Below are 20,065 nucleotides of genomic sequence, written 5' to 3'. Positions count from 1 at the left end.
GAGACCATCTGACTTTGGAGCTCAGGCCTTATAATAGTTTCATCAGAGGTAGTTGTTCTGTGTGACAAATTCGAAAAAATAACATCAAAACCAGTTTTCTTTAAAACAATCAAAACAAAAGAGTGATTATTGAAGAATGTTAATTGATATCTCACTGCACTGGTTACTTCTGCTTGATGGTTTAATTATTAGTAGCTCAGTGAGTTTCATTAGGGACCTATTGTGCCGCTGTTGGCAAAACAACACTGGCATTTCATGTTCAATAATTAAAAGCAGGAAAAACAAACATTCTCTTTGGAGCCCTGGATTTATAAATAGCAGTGGTATGTGATTCCTTTAATCAATATCTAAACTATCCAGCCTGGCTTGGATGATAGAGATGATGGGCCTTGTTTCTTAATTACCCTGGTCTAACTCTAGATTTACACATTCTAACAATACAGAGCTTGGCCATACTGGGTTGTCATCCTACCTGATCACTGCCTTTTGGCCACAAGGATATTAAAAGGTAACTTTCTAAAAAAAGCAAATCCTGACTCTAATATTTAAATGAAAACAAAACATAAAATGAACATATGTGACAGAAAGAAGTAAAAAACATACTTCAACCTGTTCAAAGGAGAAATCAAAGAATCACAAGTTGATATGAAATAAAAGAATGTAGACACAAATTTACAAATCAAAATGAAATTGGTGCTGTGTTTTGTTTTTGTTTTTGCAAAGGGGATGGAAGGGGAAAGTCAATTAAACCCAGACTGGACAGAATTTATTTGCATCTCTATAGACAAGAATTATTTTGCACTGCTGTCACTCATATATAACTCATATACATCAGCTCAAGGATGACAATGAAAGAACAAAATCAGATTAACTTCAAGATTGTGCTCAAACAATGCATAGTTTTCCATTGGATACAACCACTAATCTTTCTTGCTTATTGCAAATTTTTGTGCATAGTATAGTAAAAAACTTGTGCTTTAAGGTCAAGTCTAAGTTAAAAAGAACTGTGTTCATTTGCTATGATTAATCTTAGATGAGTGACAAACCTCTTCCTTATCATAAGATATGGTCATAATACCCACTTCATAGGTTTAACATGCAGGTCAACACAGTACTTGAAACAAACTGGTGCTCATTCCCATTTGGTGGCTGCTTGGAGGGCTGAGTTGATAAAGTGTACACCAGACACCAATACCCCTGGTTGCCCCTATCCCTCTGGCCTTTGACCAAATGATGCAGAACTATCACATCATAATATAGTTTCTTCTTCAGCCCAGTAGCTGAGCTGAGAGTTAGAAATGAATACATAATCAAACACTCTCAGAGACTGTGATCCCTGGGGAGTAAAGTTTAGAGTCAGAAAGAGAACCAACATCCCTGCTGGAGGTCTTCCAAGGCCCTTCACCCTTCCTTAAAAGTGACACACAAGGGAGTCCAACCTTGAGAGGGGGAAGAATGGAAATCTACCTGTGTTAACCTATCAATTCTCTGAGAGAACTGGCAGTCCTGACTAAACTTGTCACTAGCACTATTTCATTCAACAATTATCGATCAATCACTATGTAGCTCAAGTCAACAGGGCATTGTGAAAGACGGTACTACAAGTAGTTCTGATCACAGGCCTTGGCATCAGGTAGACCCAAGACTGAATCTTAACTCTGCCACTGGTTAACCTGTGATCTCAGATGATCTCATTCACCTTCATCATCAAGGTTCTTCACTGGTAAAAAGAGAGTAACAATAGGAATATATTCAAGGTGTCATTCTCAAGATTAATGAGATATTTTTGAAGAGGCAGCAAGTAGATGAAATGGTAGCAAAAGTAATTAAAGTAAATAAAGGTAGAGTGGGAACCTGTGTTTCACACTGATCTATGTTTACCAACTAAGCTGTTGGCAAAACTTAAAGTCTAAGAGAATTAAGACAAGGAGAACCTCCACCATTTGTGCAGTACACATACTATACTCAGCTGTACACATCCAGTGAGTTGGTCCTGTGACAAAGCTACAATCTCTCAGTGATTCTGAAGGGATATGACCACACACGTGGAGTCTGCATCATCCCTGGTCATCCCAAATATTTCAAAGGTGCAGGTAAGGGCTATAGGCTCTATCTTCCTTCTCCTGAAACCATGGAATGAGCTTAGGTCCTTGATCTCAACCAGAAAGGAAGTACAGTTAGAGGTTGTGTTAATGCCTTATATCTACTTGTGCACCTTAAGTCACAAAGTCTCCTATGAAGAATCCTAGCTTGTTCTTACCCTCCTAGTCCACCAATACTAAGAAGCACTTGCCAACATGCCAGCTAGCTGGGGTTTCCTGGACTCTGCTCTCAGGATTGGGGACTTTGAACAGGAGGAAGCTTCTCCTGTGCCTGCCAACCTCTTACAGGTGAATCACTTTCCTTCCTTCTAGAACTTCTTGTGTAGACTTCCTCCTTTTACCTAAGGGCTATAACCCCTGTACTGCTACCTCATGATTCCTGATGAACTAGTCTGTGTAACAAACCCTTTGAGAGTCCATTGACACTGGCCTTCTGGGCAGCTTGGTCTCTCTTTCCCTTAGACAAACTAGAACACTTGTTCTCTTAAAGAAGACACCAGGGGTCAACCTCCCATATGGCCTAGGGCAGACATGTGAGCCATTCTCTCTGGTGCCCCTGCTTTGACACACTGCAACCTTCTTGTAGCTTTCATCCTGCTTACCTATTAGCTATGACTCCAGAATACCAAGGCAAAGTGTGGACTCCTAATTTTGTGAGTCTTGTGGAGATAGTGAAGATTTCCCAATTACAGACTGGAGAATCTGCATAGATTGTTGGATGAGCTGCAAGAGATTTATTCTAATGAAAGGAAAGAAAATTAAATATTAAAAATGGAATATGAAGGGTCTAAGTGGGGCTTATTCTTTTATTCTGGAAAGAGTAAATGAAATTTACTGAAATTTAAGCAAAGGACATTCGCCCCAATATTAAGGAGGAAGTACTTTTTGAGATAGGAGGTATGACTTTTCTTTCTTATACATGTGATAAAACCTGCCCAGAGATCCAATGACAAAGCAACGAGCCATTTTCCTGAACCAAAACACCAGGGGAAAGAATAGGGGTGTGGGTTCCAAAATGGAACCTTCCCCACGGTGGAGCCCCAGAAACTGGGCTAGAAAGGCAGATAACTCTTCTCCCTGATCTCAGGGCCTGCTCCTGACCTCCCTTTACTGCCTAGCCCATAGATGTCTGCCAATGAGTGATAAGTTAACAAAGCTAATGTCAGATCAGGCATGATGGAGAGTGTATATCCCTTCTCCAGACTCTTTATCACTCAGAGTGAGTGTTTTATAGCCCTGCATAGAGGTTGCCATAAAACAACATTTTAAGGAGCTCAAGGCCATATTTCATCCATTAATGTCCTCTTGCCCCAAGAGGCAAAACAAACTAGCAGGTGGCTCAGGATTAACATCTTTATTACAGATGACCTCACTATTGTGTTCTCTATAAAGAAAAAATATTACAAAGCATTAACGCACTTTAACTATTAAATTAATACAGATTTACGGTTCATATCCGGATCTAAATTTCTTGGCTTGCAGGGTCGTTATTTTTCTGTGATTTTTTTTTGACAACATTGCTAATGGGGACCAGAGCAAAATTGATATGAACTGTGATGGTGGATGCATGAATTCAGGGAGGCAGCAGGTTATGTCTCCACATAAATCACTCCAATAGCAGTTTTGCACTAAAACTTACACAAGTATTTTCAATATTTGAGCAATAGCCACAGAAGGATATTTAGCCAAGATGCAAGTACTAAGATTCCAATATTTACTTTGTTCTGACAAATGGCAAAACATGAAGACTGTGCTTTAATTACTCGGAAAGGCATTGGCACATAACTCCCCCACCCCTCCTCCTTACTCTCTCCCTCTCCTTCTTTTTCTCTCCCTCTTTCCCCTCTGCCTTTCCTTTTTTCCCCTCATGCTTAAAGTAACCATTACTTATTTTCTCTCAATATGTCACCATTGAATGTTGTGTTTTATACATGCTATGAATTAAAATTATTCCCTTCATCCCTGCTTCCTTCTAGGGTTCTAAATAATGGTATGTTCTGGTCACTAGTCAAATGGGAAACAACGCATCAATTATGTTTTGGGTTTTTTGTCTTTGTTTTGTTCTGTTTGGCAGTACTGGGGTTTGAACTCAGGACTTTACACTAAGGAGGCTAGCATTCTGTAGGGGAGGTGTAAGCATACAAGTTGTGAAGGAGCAAAGGTGGGGCCTCAAGCACCCTGCGGGGAAGGAGAAAAAGAGTTTCTTGAAAGAAAAGCTGGTGTTTCCTATGAGTTCAAGCAAAATTCCTAGGAGAAGGTAAAAGTGAAGTTTCTGGTTATTGCAAAGAACTTGCAATTCAACTTATCATTATTTAATCCAAGTTTCTTATATCACTTGGGATGAGTCAATATCTTAACACAAAGGTTCTGAAAATACATAAACTCTGTCCTGGCTTCCTGCTGAGTCCTGAAAGAAATATATGCCCATCAAACAACAGCTGAGCATCTTAATTTAGGAGCAAATCTACTCTTTGATGTTAGAAGGGGCTGTGGCTCGGAACCTTACTCGGCTGGACTGGGAGGAAAGACATTTTGATTAATCTCAGGCTCCAGATGACTGCCCAGAGAGGAGGATAGCTCCAAGCTGTAGCACTGAGAATAGAGAGGATGTGTGAAGCTTAGGTGGGAGCTTTCTCCAGGTCCATCTGCAAGTCATGAAAGACTCTTCAAAACTGCCATTTCTAGAAAATAACAAAGATACTGTAAAAATAGAATATGAGATGGAAACCGGTTTGTTTAGCCAAGAACTGACTTATGGAAAGTAAACAAAATGTGGGATAGAGGAACAAGGCTCCAGGAAGCTGTGAGGCTTTCTTCAACTCCAACTCCAAAACCGTCTCCAGTAGTAGCAACCATCTAGACAGCAGAACTCTCAACTTCAGTAGTTTTAGATCATAGAATTCACTTCCTTTCAAGATCCATAATCCCTCCCTTCTCCCTGTAACCATCCCCTGTTGAGGAACCAAGAGGCCAATCAGAAGAGAACTCTAGAACACATTCCATCCGCCCAAAAAGTCTCAGCAGAAGAGAGGGTCAGGTACCTGTCCTAATATGTCCTGATAGCTTTGGCCTGAAAAAGAAATAGAAAAAGATCTTAGTATGGAACAATGTAGTGATGTGGAAAATCACTGGCCCTGGCATTTCTTGATCTTCCCCAAGAACATAATCCCAAGAAACTTGAAGCAGTTCTCTTTCCTCTCCCTCTAATACATGGATATTCACTGACATATGGTTAGCAGCCATTCTCACAGGAATCGGTGTACACACAGGTGTGTGCACTCTGTGTAGGGCATATGCTGCATTGGGCCTCCTGCACGCATGGAAAATCAGATGATATATGTTGGTATGCTCCTATGTATAACCTGTAGATACTCAGGCACATATACATGCCTATGTGTATGCAGGTATTCTGTGCCTATCTTGCACATGAGTCTGCACATGTGCACATCCAGGTGTGTTGAACATGATCTGGAAAGCACGTCACGTGCATGTCTGAGTGCACGTGGAAGTTCTGTGTCTGCATGTTTGTGTGAGTCTGGGTTCTTAAGCCCTACCACGCACCAGGCTGTTTGCAGCCAATGTGAAGCCACTAATGATTTTAATGAGAGTGCCTCTGGATTCATATTTTTTTCATAAAATACATCACACTAAAACCAAATCAATGAGAAACATTAATTAGGGCCTTTGTAGATGCCTTCTGTGGTGGTGTTTTTCTTTTGAGAAGCACCAGATGAAGAATGCTGGGCTTTATTTAAGCTAAGTTGTTTGACATTTAGATGAGAGGAAAAAAGGGGAAGAAACTCGCCAGCCCAGGAACCGTTTTTGACAGCTCTTTGTCATGCAAGGGAGAAAAAAGGCGCTGGCTGTGAGAGTCTACTTTGAAGCCCTGGAAATTTGTAATGAAAAATTTAAGATACAAGAGAGGCAGAAAGATGAGCTATTCACGGGGCTCTGCATATATTAACACTTGTAATGCAAACTAAAGGTTTGCTATGTGTTTTTATAATTTGGCCGCTAATAAATATCTTCCAGAAGTGCTTTGATTTTCTAAGCTTGGGTATAGAGTTCGAATCCATTAAAAAGTAAATGAAACAATTGCCATTGAACTCTGGTTCTTGATTAGGGGACTGTGCACATCAATTATTACAGACAGACCGCTGACTGATTTCAAAGGATGCTGGAAGTCGTTGCACACTCGGAGGAAGACATAGATTTGTGGACAACTCTTTCACTGTGACCATCCTCCAGGTCAACCCATCCCAATCGCTTGACCCCCTCTTCTTCCTTGATCTCCTGGGTATAATTACTGACAATTCCTCAGATGCTAGGGAATCCACTGAGAAAGTTTCCCAAAAGCACCATCTTCACTGTTGAAAGGTGTACTAAGACCACTTCCTCTGCAAATCTTTTGAATTTAAGTTTCATCTTTCTGCCACCTCACATATCTGTGAGGCCTGGAAGGATCTGAGCACTCTTCTGGCTCTTCACGGACACTTATAAATGATGGTCTTGTAATCATCATGTAAAACCCCTGATTCACTGAAGCTCATCCCATCGGGCTAGATTTCTGTTCTTCTCTGCCATTACAATCACCCATAAATTCCTTTGGCTCCTGGATCACCTAAGTAGCTCCAATATCCATGTAGATTTCCCAGTCAAAGCCATAACCTCATAGCCTCCAGACCTTCTCAGCTACCTTTAGGCTTCAATTAGCCTTATCTCCATTCCCCTCCTATCAACTACTACAGTGGCTGCAATTGTACAACCTGCAAACTGCTTCTTCTCAGAACATCTCAAGGCAGTATATCTCAATTTTTAATCCTTCAGAGATATCTGGACTCATAGTTACTTCAGCTTCTTAGATGACCAATCATCTCCCTGCCCATTGGTAATAATTGTTACAGCCACCATCAAGCAAGTTTAGATACCAGGCACAATGCTATTCCTTACAACATTGAGAGATTAGTGTTATTACTATCCCCATTTTTCAAAATACAAAACTGAGGCTAATAAAGATTAAGAAATTTGTCAAAGGGCATTAAAGTAGTAAATTAAAGAAACATGAAACCAAGTGTTTCTGACTCTAATACACACTCTTGCAACCCCTGGACTCGTTGCTTCCTACAATGCTTTTTCATGTAGCTTGAACCTTGTTGATGATCACCTGAGTTGTTCTCTTCACCTTTCTCCATTCTTGCCTTAAAACCTAAACTTTCCTGATAGATTAATCAAATCATCAAATCGGCCTTAAACCACCTTCATTTACAAGATGGTACAAATGCTTTTAATGATGAGCAATTTAAGTCCTTAGGGCACCATCTGACTCATCAAGGGAAAAACAGATCATATTGATTTGGAAACAGATCCTTTCCATGGGCAGAAAGATGGGAGGAGTACCTGCCAGAAGCCTCCTAGTATCTTCTAGAAATACAAGCAATTTATACATATATTAAGGAGAGAAGCTTTGGCTTTAAGAAGTCCAAGAAAGCCATCAAAGCCACACCCTTCTGTGCTATAGAACATCAGAACATATTGCTTATATGGAACTGTAATTTGTATCTATTGTTCCCTACAAAGCTCAATGATTGCTAGAAGAATCTAAGCTTTTGTGGTTGCTGAACTGAGAACCTCAAGTCCAATAACTGCCTATTATTACTCAAAGCAAGACCAAAAATAAAAAAAGCTACCTATATGACATGAAATTGCCTTCCATGGCCATGCTTCTCTCCCATAAGGACCATTATGACAGTCTGGCCACAGAGAAGCACCTATCAACTCCTCCTTACTCTAGAAAATAACTGACTACAGAAAATACCTATCCCTAGCACTGATCAATCCAACCTCTTTTGAAATGTCCCCAAAATGTTTGCTTTCCCCCTTCCAGCCAACCACTAAATGTACCTGAAGTCCAATTAGAAGGTAATCACTGCTTCCAAAAACCTCATTTTAATAGAATGCTTGTCAAGCAGAGACTATCTCAGCCTGTTCTCCTTTTATTTTGTGAGACTGACTTTCCTGTCTCACACTGACCCAATGCTGAAATGAAAGTGACCACAGATGAACTCCTTTGTCACAACTTTATAAATAAACAGCTTTGGCTTATTTTGTCTCATACTTACTTTTGTTTTTAACAATAGACAACAGACAATATTGTCTATTTAACAATATACCATAGCTCCCAGGTAAAACTGCAGAAATAGCAAATGAGTTTTGGCAGTCCAAAAATCTCTGTTTTCAGAAAAACCAAAACAGTGGGCCATTCCTGCTCAGAATTCTCTTGAAGAAGGTTGTGTGCAATCTCCAGAAAGATACCTGTATTCTGTATGCCCAAAGGGTCCTCAGCAGCTGGCATTAAGAAGCTGATTCAAACTGACTCTAGAGAAGGCTCCTTCCCCAATCTCATGCTTTCATCTTTTAAAAACTGAATAAATAAAAATGTGATGGATCTAGAGCATAGAGGCCAAGGGGTGTGAAAGGAGTTGAAAAGCAGGTTCTACTTAGTCTCTGCAGCTCTGGGTAGCAATGACATTCAGTGCTGAGGGACCTCCTCATGCCTCAGGTCTTCCTTGTCCTCCTGTGCTGGCTACACTGATTTTGGCCTCTCTTAGAGAAATTTCCAACCAGAAAACCCCAAGTTCTTGAGCATTACAGATCAATCCAAGAAGATACTACCATAGATTTCTTCTAATCCTTCAAGTATAGGGTTTCTCAACCTCTGCTCTATTTATATTTAAGCCAGATAATTCTTTAGCACAGTAGATTTTCTAGGATATTCTCAGGTGTTTAGCAGCCTCTCCCTGCCCCCTAGATGCCAATGGTAGAGTCCCCAAGTTGGGAAAATAAAAAATGTCTCCAGACATTACCATCTATTCCCTTAGAGATGAATTCATTGCAGTTGAGAACAATTGAACTGAGCAATTGTGAGAAAGCAATGCAAGTAAAAGTGCTTTATAAAACTGCATGCCATTTGGGTTACTACCATTTTCACTACTTTGATTAGCTGGTAGGACTAGAAATCAGGAATTTGTATTCCTCACAACTCTGACTATCCAAGGGATGCCCATCTTTACTGAAGACCAGTGGACATGAGACTCCTGTCTATGTATGCCATTAGCTAACTCGTTTTCATCCTTCCAAAAACTGACAACATCAAGTAAATTACAAGCACATTTGATTATTCCCACAAGACTGGAGACCCAATGTGGAGGTCCAGGCAATGTCTATCATAACCATCTCATGGTTTGTAAGGCTGGAAGGAAATTACCAAAAGGGATGACCTGGAAAGTGTCAGGGACCCGGAAGCAAATGGAGAGCAACTTTAAACTGATGATTTAAAGTGAGTTCAACAAAACTATAAGGTGTGAGTAGTTCTTTTGTTCCTTTACAAAGGGTGTGAAGAAAGGAGATAGTGTACTGTAGGCCAATAACAGCTGAGAGCCATTCTTCACATCTAGGCCAGAAGGGGAAAGAGAAGGGAGTGGATTAACCAAAAAGTACAGCAGTATGCTAGAAGCTTCTGAGAAGAGTTGTGAACAGCAGCTTACCCACAGCACTTGGTAGGAGGGAGCAGAGAGGAAATTTTCTGATCTCACTCTCAACTGGACCCCATTCCTTCCTCCACAAGGGGAAGGAAGCCACTGAAGGAGTTTTCTTCTGAAGAGAAGGAGAGGCAAGCAGAACAGAGTAACAGAAAATCTCCAACAAAGGTAGAGGGAAAGACATCTTAACAGATGACTTCCGGGTTGCTACTCTGGCTAGGGCATAGTCAAAGATAAGGAAGAACAATTAGAGGCAAAACCAAAGCCACAGAGAGCAGGGTTAAGGAACCAACCAAAAGTGAGCAGAAAAAAGCAATCATCATGTTGAGTGAGTTTAGCCAGTCCCACAAAGACAAGTATTGCATGTTTTCTCTCATTTGTGAAAATTAGAGGGAAAGAAAACAAAACAAAATCAAAAAATTCCAAGGTCATGAAAGTAAACTGGGGACTACTAAAGGGGTGGAAGGAGGAAGAGAAAGGGGGAGGGAGGGATAAGAAAGAGCAATGGGGGATGAATACGATCAAAGTACATTACACACATGTACAGTACATCATTCATAGAAATGTCATGATGAAATCCCTTGTGATGTTGAATTTAATATATGCCAATTTAGAAAAAGTGACCTGGACAAATTTTGAAAATTAATAATAGTGGCCTTGTACTAGCTGGAAAGCTCACTAGACTGAAAGGATATATCCCATCAAAACTCCTGAGTTGCTGACTTAGTTTTCTGGTACTATTTTGTATCTCAGGCATTTGCTTTAGAATATGCACCTCTTAAGGACAGGAATTTTGTCAGATTTCTCTGTGCATATTCTCCAGTGCCTAATATGGTGCCTGGCAGAGAACAATTATTCATTGGACTTTTGCTTGTGACTATGAAGCTAGGAGCCCTAGATTCCTTGATCTTCCCCATATAGTCCTGTGATAGCCATGTGTGAAAAGACTTCCCAGAATCATAGTTAAAGTCAAGGGCCTTGCATTCTTCTGTTCCCTTTCCACAAAGTGGGCACAGTTCAAGCAGGGCTCTGGTCACCTACTCACCCATCAGCTACTTCACAGGCCCTTGGTAGGAGATCAAGCAGTAGAAACTTACAGTTCTAATGCTTCTTTTTCCCCAAATTGGACAAAATTTTACCCAAGCCATGGTTAGGGAAAGTTACTCTGCCATCATCCTAGAAGTAGGCATTAGAAACTTGGTTGATCCTGCTGGTAGGGTACCTGACACAAATGCCGTCTGCATAGATATAGCTCCTCATTCTTCAGACACATATCGAGTTCTATGGCACAAATCCACTTGACTTTCTGAGAATAAAAACCGTTCCATGGTCCAGACTCCTGCAACAAACCTGGCCACCAATGCAGCACATGCAAGTTGCACAGAGACCACTGCCTCAGGAATCCCCTTTCCAGGTCTGCTTTTCCTAGGGAAGCAGCTATATCCCTGGGAAGTTTACCTCTACAAAGTGTTTGGGTATGTCTGGAATCCTAGATTAAAATATTCACTGTGATTCTACCATAAGCTTGTATGATGATGGTCCTTGAGAGACCTTAGAAATAATGTATTGCAGAAGCATTATAGTCCAGTTTAAATCCCACTTAAATTGATCCAAAGCAGACAGGGACTAGTGGGAACAATTCAGAAGAGTGACATCCCTTGTTGATAGATACAAGTTGCAAAGAGATGGAGTTGGCATGGGCAGGATGTCACTTAAGCCATCTATTAAGTTTGGATCTGAAATGACCCTCAAAGACTCATGTGTTTAAGTCTTAATAACCCATCCAACTATGTTCGAAGGTAGAACTCTTGGAAAGTGATTGGATCATGAAGGCTGTAGCCTCACTAATGGATTAATCCGCTGATGGGTTCATAATCTGATGAAGTATTGAGAAGTGATAGAAACTTAGGAGATAGGACCTAGTTGAAGGGAGTAGGTCCTTGAGGACATGCCTTTGGAGATTATACCTTGTCCTGGTTTCTTTCTCTCTCTCTCTCTGTCTCTCTCTCTCTCTCTCTCTTTTCTCCTTCTCCTTCTAGGCCTCCATAAAGTAAGCAATGTTTTTATTCCATACCTTCCCCTGCCCCATGGTGTTCTGCCTCACCACAGGATCACAGCCATGGAGTCAGGTGACCATGAACTCTGAAGCCATGAGAGAAAACAAACCTTTCTTCCTGTAAGTTGATTTTCTTAGCTATTTTGTCATGGCAATGGATAGCTGACTAGCATACCTCCCTTATCTTATGAGCAGACTCATCAGCCAGAATGGCCACATGCTTGAAGCCCTTCTTAATTGGTAAGACTTTCTCCACTCCCTTCTTGCTTCCCTTCCTTCTATTTATGATCACTAGAACAATTCTAAGAAGGAGAAGATGTTCTGGCAATGTTGGTTAAATAGCTCTGTCTCTGGTTCTCCATTTGAAACGGACTTCTTAATTATGCACCATTGCTTGGACATAAATGCATTTATGTATATTAATTTTTGCTCCACTTAGCAGAGTGGTCACTTAATTAAATGTCTTCAGTTGTTTTATTGGGGAAAAATAACCCATCCCTCCCCTCACAGCGTGCCTCCTTCCCACTTAGCTCCTCTGTTGTACTGTGAATTTAAACACACTATTTGTTGCTTCCTATTCCATTCATTTGTAACCCTATGCCACTGCATTATAGGAACTGATATTAAAAAGTAATATCCAAGGCTAAAGTCGCTAGACTGTTTAGCAGATTTTTAAATTGAAACCAAAATTATACAGATTTTTCATTCTGATAATTCCACCAATTCACTAATTCTTTAATCTTTACAGGTCATTGAACAGTTCCACATTAATGAGATGTAGTTAAGAACAAATTTTACACTTTTTCCTTTTTTTCTTGAAAAATGTTTCCTATCATTTGTAAATTAGAAAGAACTTGTTCCATTTATGGTCCATTTATTTAAAATAATCGAATGCATGGGATCTGACTGAACACTGTGTGTAATGATGCTTTTAAACAAATTACCATTTATTTATAAGCAAGAAATAGACTTTTAAAAAGCCCCCAGACTTGGTTGCATTATTAATGGCATTCTTTAGGCCCACCAGCTCTGTGTGTGTATGTGTGTGTGTGTATAGCGCTAGTGTGCATGTGCACACACAGAAAGATATGGATTTAATTACAGAGAGAAGGTTGAAGATTTGGGAGAAAAGCAGATAAAATCTTCTAGGAAAACAGCATATTTTTCCTTTTCAGAAAGTTTCAAATGGTGAAATTCAGGCATGAAGAGCCATCTATCTCAAAATCTCCACTGGAAATATAGGCCATCTTCACCAAGCACCCAAAGCTAAAAGCAGAGTCAGCTCTAACCCAATCTGTTTAGTGTATTGAGCTTAGGATATGAACAAATAAAAAACAAATCCTTCATCTCAGCTAGAGCAGAAGCATGTGCAGGTATGCAAAGCCTATCTCTTCCACCAGTGGCCCGAGAGTTCCTACTTAGAGAATAATTGCATTTTCATGAAATGCTGGAGAGTTAATTGCTTGGACTCAAGTATTGTAAATTACTATTATTCCTTACCCCATGCTACCACAGGGAGGAAAATGTTTACCCTGTTAAGTGTTATTTAAAGAACTTGAGTTGTAGAGAACCAAGGGAGATGGCTGATTACTAAGAATTAACGGGGAGAGATTGTTGTGGCTGCATAAGCTTTGGTCCTATCCATTTATAAAACAGTCTCCACTCTTTTTCTCCTGCCCTTTTGACCCACTGAAGAATGAATAAATCACAGGTGCTGCCTGGGACTTCTGCCATCCAATCCCAGCCTCATGACTCTCCATTTCCAGAAATCGTGCAACTCTCAGAGATCACTTGCCAACTCCAGCAAAGTCATGTGAAGTAGTCCTGTTCATCCATTCTTTTCTTTCAGAAAGAAGTCTCCAAGCATGGGAGGTGTTAAGGGGAGAAAAAAAAGTATAAAGGAAGAAAATGAGAGAGAGAGGAGGAAAATATATAGAAAGTGTGTGTGGGGGAGGGGTGTGTGGTGGGGTGGGGTAAAGCTATAATGCCAGAGGATCAAAGTTACAAGAAGTCTCTAGAGCTAAAGGAAGATGTGGACCAAACTATTTCCTGCCAGTGTTTTCTGAGAAATCACAGGAAAAAATTAATAAAAAAAGAAAAGGTGCTTAGAGATAAGATGAATGAAACATAGATAAACCTTTACGTTACAGGCAACACCAAAGGACAGTGCCTGACATAGAAAAGACACTCGAATGAGTTCATAAATGGTGTTGTGCTACTTTGCAAAAAAGGCAGGAAGCAGATGTCCACACTAGATGCTAGTTACTCTGCCACTAGCAAAACTTTGATAATTGATGCCTAATTCAATGTTTTGGTTTTGGTTTGGGGGTACTGGGTTAAACTCAGGGCCTCACAGTTGCTAGGGTAGCACTCTACCACTTGAGCCATAACACCGGTCTTCTTTTATATTGGATATTTTCAAGATAGGGTCTCAGGAACCATTTGCCCAGAATGACTTTTGAGTCACAATCCTACTGATCTCTGCCTCTGGAGTCACCAACTGTACCAATTGTAATCCTCTAGGATGTTGTGTCACCAACTCCCAGCTAAATGAACTTTTTTTTAATGCAGTATGGGGGTTTGAACTCAGGGCCTTCACCTTGAACCACTCCACCAGCCCTATTTTTTTGTGAAGGGTTTTTCTAGAAAGGATATCAAGGAACTATTTGCTCGGGCTGGTTTTGAACTGCAGTACTCCTGATCTCTGCCTCCTGAGTAGCTAGGATTACAGGCATGAGCCACCAGCACCTGGCAAAGAGTCTCCACTTACTATTATTTTTGGTGGTATTGGGGTTTGAACTCAGAGCCTCATGGTTTCAAAGCAGGCACTCTACCACTTGAGCCACTCTTCCAGCTCTTAAATGCGTTCAATTTTTTGAAAACTTAGAAAATAAGCAATGCTGGCCATGTCCTACAGGTTGAATATTATCAAATAAATATCATGGGATTGTTTTCATTGAGTTGTTAATAGACCAAAAATATCTTATTTTAAGTCAGATATTTGACAAAATATATTGTGATGTGTCTGCAATGAGAAAATATAGAAAAGTGCTTACTAATTGGTTAAACATCTGTACTAAAAGTGATAATGGAAATTCTGAAAAATAGGAAGTGATAATGACTATTAGATAAAAATCTCCAGTGGACTGCCATAAGACCATGACTATTGTCTTATATCAGTAAGTGAAGATAACAAGAGATTATTTGTGATTGAAAACATTATAAAATAATGGTCATCCTTACCCATAGGGCCTTATCCATAAACTATTTAATATTTTTTCCCAGTATCTTAGATTCTGCCAACAGATTCATCAAAATCTGTAAATGACAAAAAATTGGGAAGACAGCCAGATAACTGAATCAAATATAGGTAAGCATCAACCTGACAAAAATAAATGCAAAGTTCTCAAAAGGTTCAAAAAGTCAACTAATTATAAGTAGACAAGGAAAATACTTCTCTAAAGAAAAGCCATTTTGGGGGGAAATATAAGCTTGAGTTGTTTTAGTTTGATAGGTAAAAACTATCTTATGTCAAATCATTGCTGATCCATGGAATTACTGACCTACCACAAGCAGATGGTCCTTGGTGGAAGGAAATGAGAACGTGATATCATATAGAGCAGACAACTGTTTGGCAAGATAGGGATGTTGTTTTTAAATATCTGAAGGCCTATCTTTGGAAAAGGAAGAAGCTAAGTTCCTTGCTGTCTAATAGGAAACTATCCCAGGTAGAAATGTCTAGAAATGGAGCAGGATGTCCTGTGACAAGTAATGAGTCCCCTATTCAGTTAGGAGGCCAAATAGCCCCTGCAGGAGTTGTTGAGGACACCTAACAAAGAGGTTGTAAATGGCCATAGAATCCATTAAATCCTGAGGTACCTTGATTTTTCAACCCATATCAAGAAGGTCAGTATGACTAGCATTGCATGGTGTTGCATAGACTTGGCGGCGAGGGTATACTTGTGCCATGACACAACAAATAATTCAGTTGGAGAAATGGACAGTTTACAACTTTTAATTTTCCACCTTACCTAGTATAATCATAGGTAATAATGCAACCAAATACCAAATCCATATTTTACAAAAGAATCCATATTTCACCAAAAGTTCACCAAAAGTTGAGATAAATGAAATCTCAGGAAAAGGATAATTTTAGTTTGTTTTTAATTGACAATAAAAAAATAAATTATGCTAATAACATTTTGATGTATACATACTTTGTGGAATATTTAAAACAAGCTATACCTCACATAATTATTAGCAATTTTCAAGTATATAATATATCATTATTAACTGTAGTCACCATGATGTACCTTAGATCTCTTAAACTTATTCCTCCTGTCTAACTGAAATTTCACATCCTTCAACCTAACTCTCTACAATCCCCTCACAACTAGACTCTGGTGAACTACCGTAAGTTTACCAGAGTTCAACTGTAATTTCAACTCTTAGATCCTAGATATGAATGGGGTTATGCAGCATTTGTGTTTCTGCACCTTGTTTATTTCACTTAACATGATGCCCTTCAGTTCATCCATATTATCACTAATGCCAAAATTTCCCTTTTAGTATACTCCATTTTGTATATTTACCACATTTTATTTATCAATTAACCTGTCAATGGTTGGTGGATGTTTAGTTTGATTCCTTATATTGGTTATGATGAATAATGCTGTGATGACATGGGAGCACAGATATACCATTTTCTTTGGTTATACACTCAGTGTGGCAATACCGTTTTTAATATTATTTGATACCTGACCTTCTATTAAACCTTTGTACTGAATGGTGTTTTTAGTTAATTTGCACAGGTTTTCTAAGAATCTTCAGATCAATTCTTTGCTAATATTTCTATTTCTTTTTCTTTTTCTACTGAACAACTAGACCTTTTCAGTGTAGAGTAAAAGTGATGATAGTGTCCGTATTTTAGAATCCCTTTTTCATTGAGCTAATTGCAGTGTTTCTCAGTCAGGAGGACATAACCCTTAAGGAGCTACATAACAAACCCATGGGGTGAGGGACATGGAAAACAGAGGTATCATACTCAGCTCTCTGTGAGATTTTGATAATCTTCTCTCAAAGTCACACAGAATCATTGCATAATGATCAATAACAACAAATTTGTTGTACCCTTCAGGTGTATGTGAGCAGGGAAATGTTGAGAAGATGAGGAACCTGTCTTTTAGTACTCCACTGCCCATTGATGTGTGATGTTTGTTTAGGGTAAATACTCTAAGGGAATGTATCATAGTACACCTACACTACTAAGATTCTCTCTCTCTCTCTCTCTCTCTCTCTCTCTCCCCCATCCCTTTCTCCCTCATATACACAACTTGAAATGAAAGTGAACTCCATGAAATGTGTATTAGATAGCTAATATAATTATATGGTAAATTTTCAAATACTTAAAGTATAGGCTTCTAAGTGAGTTAGTGGCAGTATCTTCATGACTACTGATCACAACTTGCGAACTTTGTGATGAGATGTTTGCAGCTCCATTCACCTTTTTACCCTCAGGATATTCTATGTATCCTATGTTTCAGTCAAACTGACTGCATCATATGCTTTCCAATTTCTGTATCTTCACTCATGCTTTTGCCTGTTTCTTCCTTCTTCACTTGCACCACCCAAACCCAAATCAAATGCCACTTCTCCCGTGAAGGCTCCTTGATAAGATCTCCTCTCCTTCTACATTTACTGTACCTTGTTTTCTGCACTTCTTAAAGACACTGATCTCTCTGTGTTATTGGTGCCAGTTTTTCTTTCTGTTCTTCTGGATGATGATCTTTCTGAAGGACCTATGCCTGATTCACTTTTGTATTCCCTCTGGTATTTTAGAATGGTGTGGAATAAGTACACAGTGACAATCTGGACTCTGGAAGCAGGTTGCCTTTGTCTCATTCTAGCTAGGCAATCAAGAGTATCTTCTTTAACTTTTCTTGCCCTCACCTTCTTCATTAACATTGCAATATCAGTAGTACCTACCTTGGGTAGAGGGTTGTGAGGACAAAGAACTAATATATGTAAGGCCTTTGAAAAATGGCCAGCACAAACTTAGGATCCAAAATGGTTTTGCATTATAACCTAGAATAGAATATGAGTTTCATATGGGCAGGTTCTTTGTTCTGCCACCTGTTTATTATTTCACTTAGCACAGTTATTAGTACATAGTGGGCATATAATTGATTCTTATTTAATGAAGTTTAAATTAATAGATATATGGATATAAAATTATCCTGTAGGGGTTTGAATAATCACGTTGGTTTTATCTTCCTATTACTTTCCTCAGAGAAAGTAGATCCCATATGTCACAGAACCCACTAAGTTCCACCCTGTAATTTCCCTTTCCCTGGAATCTGGATGCTAGCCTGAGATAGATATGCAGCTGGCATTGGAAAAAGGAATTAGGGAGACTCTGGTAGTTGAAGAGCAAAGCTGGGATGTACCTTCCCGCTGACAAACTGTGGCCATCAGAAGCTTTGTGGTCACAATGAATTAAATCCACCCCTCTTTATAAGTGCCAGATGGCCCAGGTTGCTCTGTTTTCTCAAAAAGCATGAAGGATGAAAGTAACGGCAGAAAAAGAGTTAATGAACCAAATACTAGGAACAGAACATAACCCACTATTAAAGGGAGTGGCTTGGAGCCTTTAAACAGAGCCCTTTTTATTAACCTATAAACAGCTATGCCACAAGCTACTTCAGGAAACTGGCACATAGAGTTACTCAAAAAATATTTAATTTTGTAAATGATGAAACTGGTATTCACAAAGATCAAACTACATGTTCAGTATCACAGAGCTAGTAGTTAGAATGAGTGGGACTTGGTTTATTTGAATATTAAAGTCTTAACAATGTCTCTTTTTATAGTCCTTTCCTTAAAATTACTCCTCCTCTATGTTAATGAAAGATCATAGTTTTGAGTCATATGAGCAGTTTTGAAAAGGATTTGTACCCAGAACAGAAAGGAAAAATAGAATTCCTGCCTACATGTCAGATAAAACTCTCTTAGAAGAAAGAATATGAGTTGAAATCCTTTGTCTAGACAGCCAATGTTCCTGGCACAGGAAGTGCTTTTGCATGCATAAAGTATCTGTGTATGTGGATAATTAATACATGGTTAAGGAAGAGTTTCAATAATGATATGTGTGATTGGTCTGTTTTCTTCTTTTGCTTCTGTATTTGTACATGAATACTAAAAACAGTAATCTCTGAAATGAGACCATCTTGAGACTGAATAAAGTATGCTCTTAGAAAAGCAAGTTCAACCTCTGAACCTCAGATTCCTCATATCTAAATACCTACCTCATACAATTATTAAAGTGACTTAGATTACTGCATTTCTGGCCCAGCCCTGGACACACAACAGGCACTTGCTAAATGATAAGCCTTTCTCTTTGCACCACTGTCACATTTTACAATACTTACAAATGACATATGCCTGGGTTTCAGAAATGTCCTTTCTATTGCTGAAAAAATGGCAAAGAAAACAATGAAAGCAAAAAGGAAAAAAACTCTCAATCCTTACCTCATGCCAATCACAAAAATTATTGACACGAAATGGGTCATATACCCAATTTGTAAAAGCTAAAACTATAAAACTTTAAAAAAGAAAAATAGAGAAAATATCTGTAACTTTGTGATAGGCAAATATTCTTAAAAAGTACAAAGCATAAAAGAAAAAAGAGAAATGATAAGTTGTATTTCACTGACATTAAAAACTGCTTTCAAGAAGCACTATAAAGAGTTAAAAGTTAATTCACAGGCTAGGAGAAAACATTCACAAATCATGTATCTTGATAAAATTCCCACATCAGAATAGATAAAGAACTCTCAAACTTAATTATAAAAAAGCAAATAACCCATAAAATAATGGGCAAAATATTTGAACAGGCACTTACCTAGAGAAGATAGAGTTTTGAATAAGCATATGAAAAGACGCTCAGCATTTTAGTCACTAGGAAAATGCAAAATAAAAGAACAGTGATATACCAGCACATTTCCACTAACTCAACTAAAATTAGGAAGCCATGCTTAGTGTCAGTTGTTAGCAACCACAACTCTTACACAAGCTGCTGGGAATGCAAAGAAACACAGATACTTAGGGAAATAGTTTGGCAGTTTGTTTCAAAGGTAAGCATACTTTTCCCCTGTGACCCAGAAATACCGCTTCTTGTATTTACCAAACAGAAATGAAAATCTATGTCCACACAAACACTCCAGCATTAATGTTCATAGAGGCTTTATTCATAATAGCTGAAGACCTGAATCATCATCAACTGACAAATGGATAAACAACTTGCGGCATGTCCATTCAATGCTGTGCTTCTCAACAATAAGAACAGTCCATAACACATGAATAAACAAGTC

General features: G+C 39.0%; 1 long non-coding RNA gene across 1 annotated transcript in view; it reads right to left on the bottom strand.

The window, feature by feature from the left end:
• LOC141421483 (uncharacterized) overlaps nt 1-19,748 on the bottom strand; it is a 38,983-nt gene extending 19,235 nt beyond the window's left edge. Inside the window, exon 1 of the long non-coding RNA XR_012446035.1 lies at nt 19,597-19,748. This is a non-coding gene — a long non-coding RNA (uncharacterized lncRNA). The remainder of the gene's footprint in view (nt 1-19,596) is intronic.
• Nucleotides 19,749-20,065: the final 317 nt, after the last annotated feature.

This window comes from Castor canadensis, chromosome 1, assembly GCF_047511655.1.
Source record: "Castor canadensis chromosome 1, mCasCan1.hap1v2, whole genome shotgun sequence".
NCBI classification, from domain to species: domain Eukaryota; kingdom Metazoa; phylum Chordata; class Mammalia; order Rodentia; family Castoridae; genus Castor; species Castor canadensis.
This window is presented reverse-complemented; position numbering and strand designations above follow the sequence as displayed.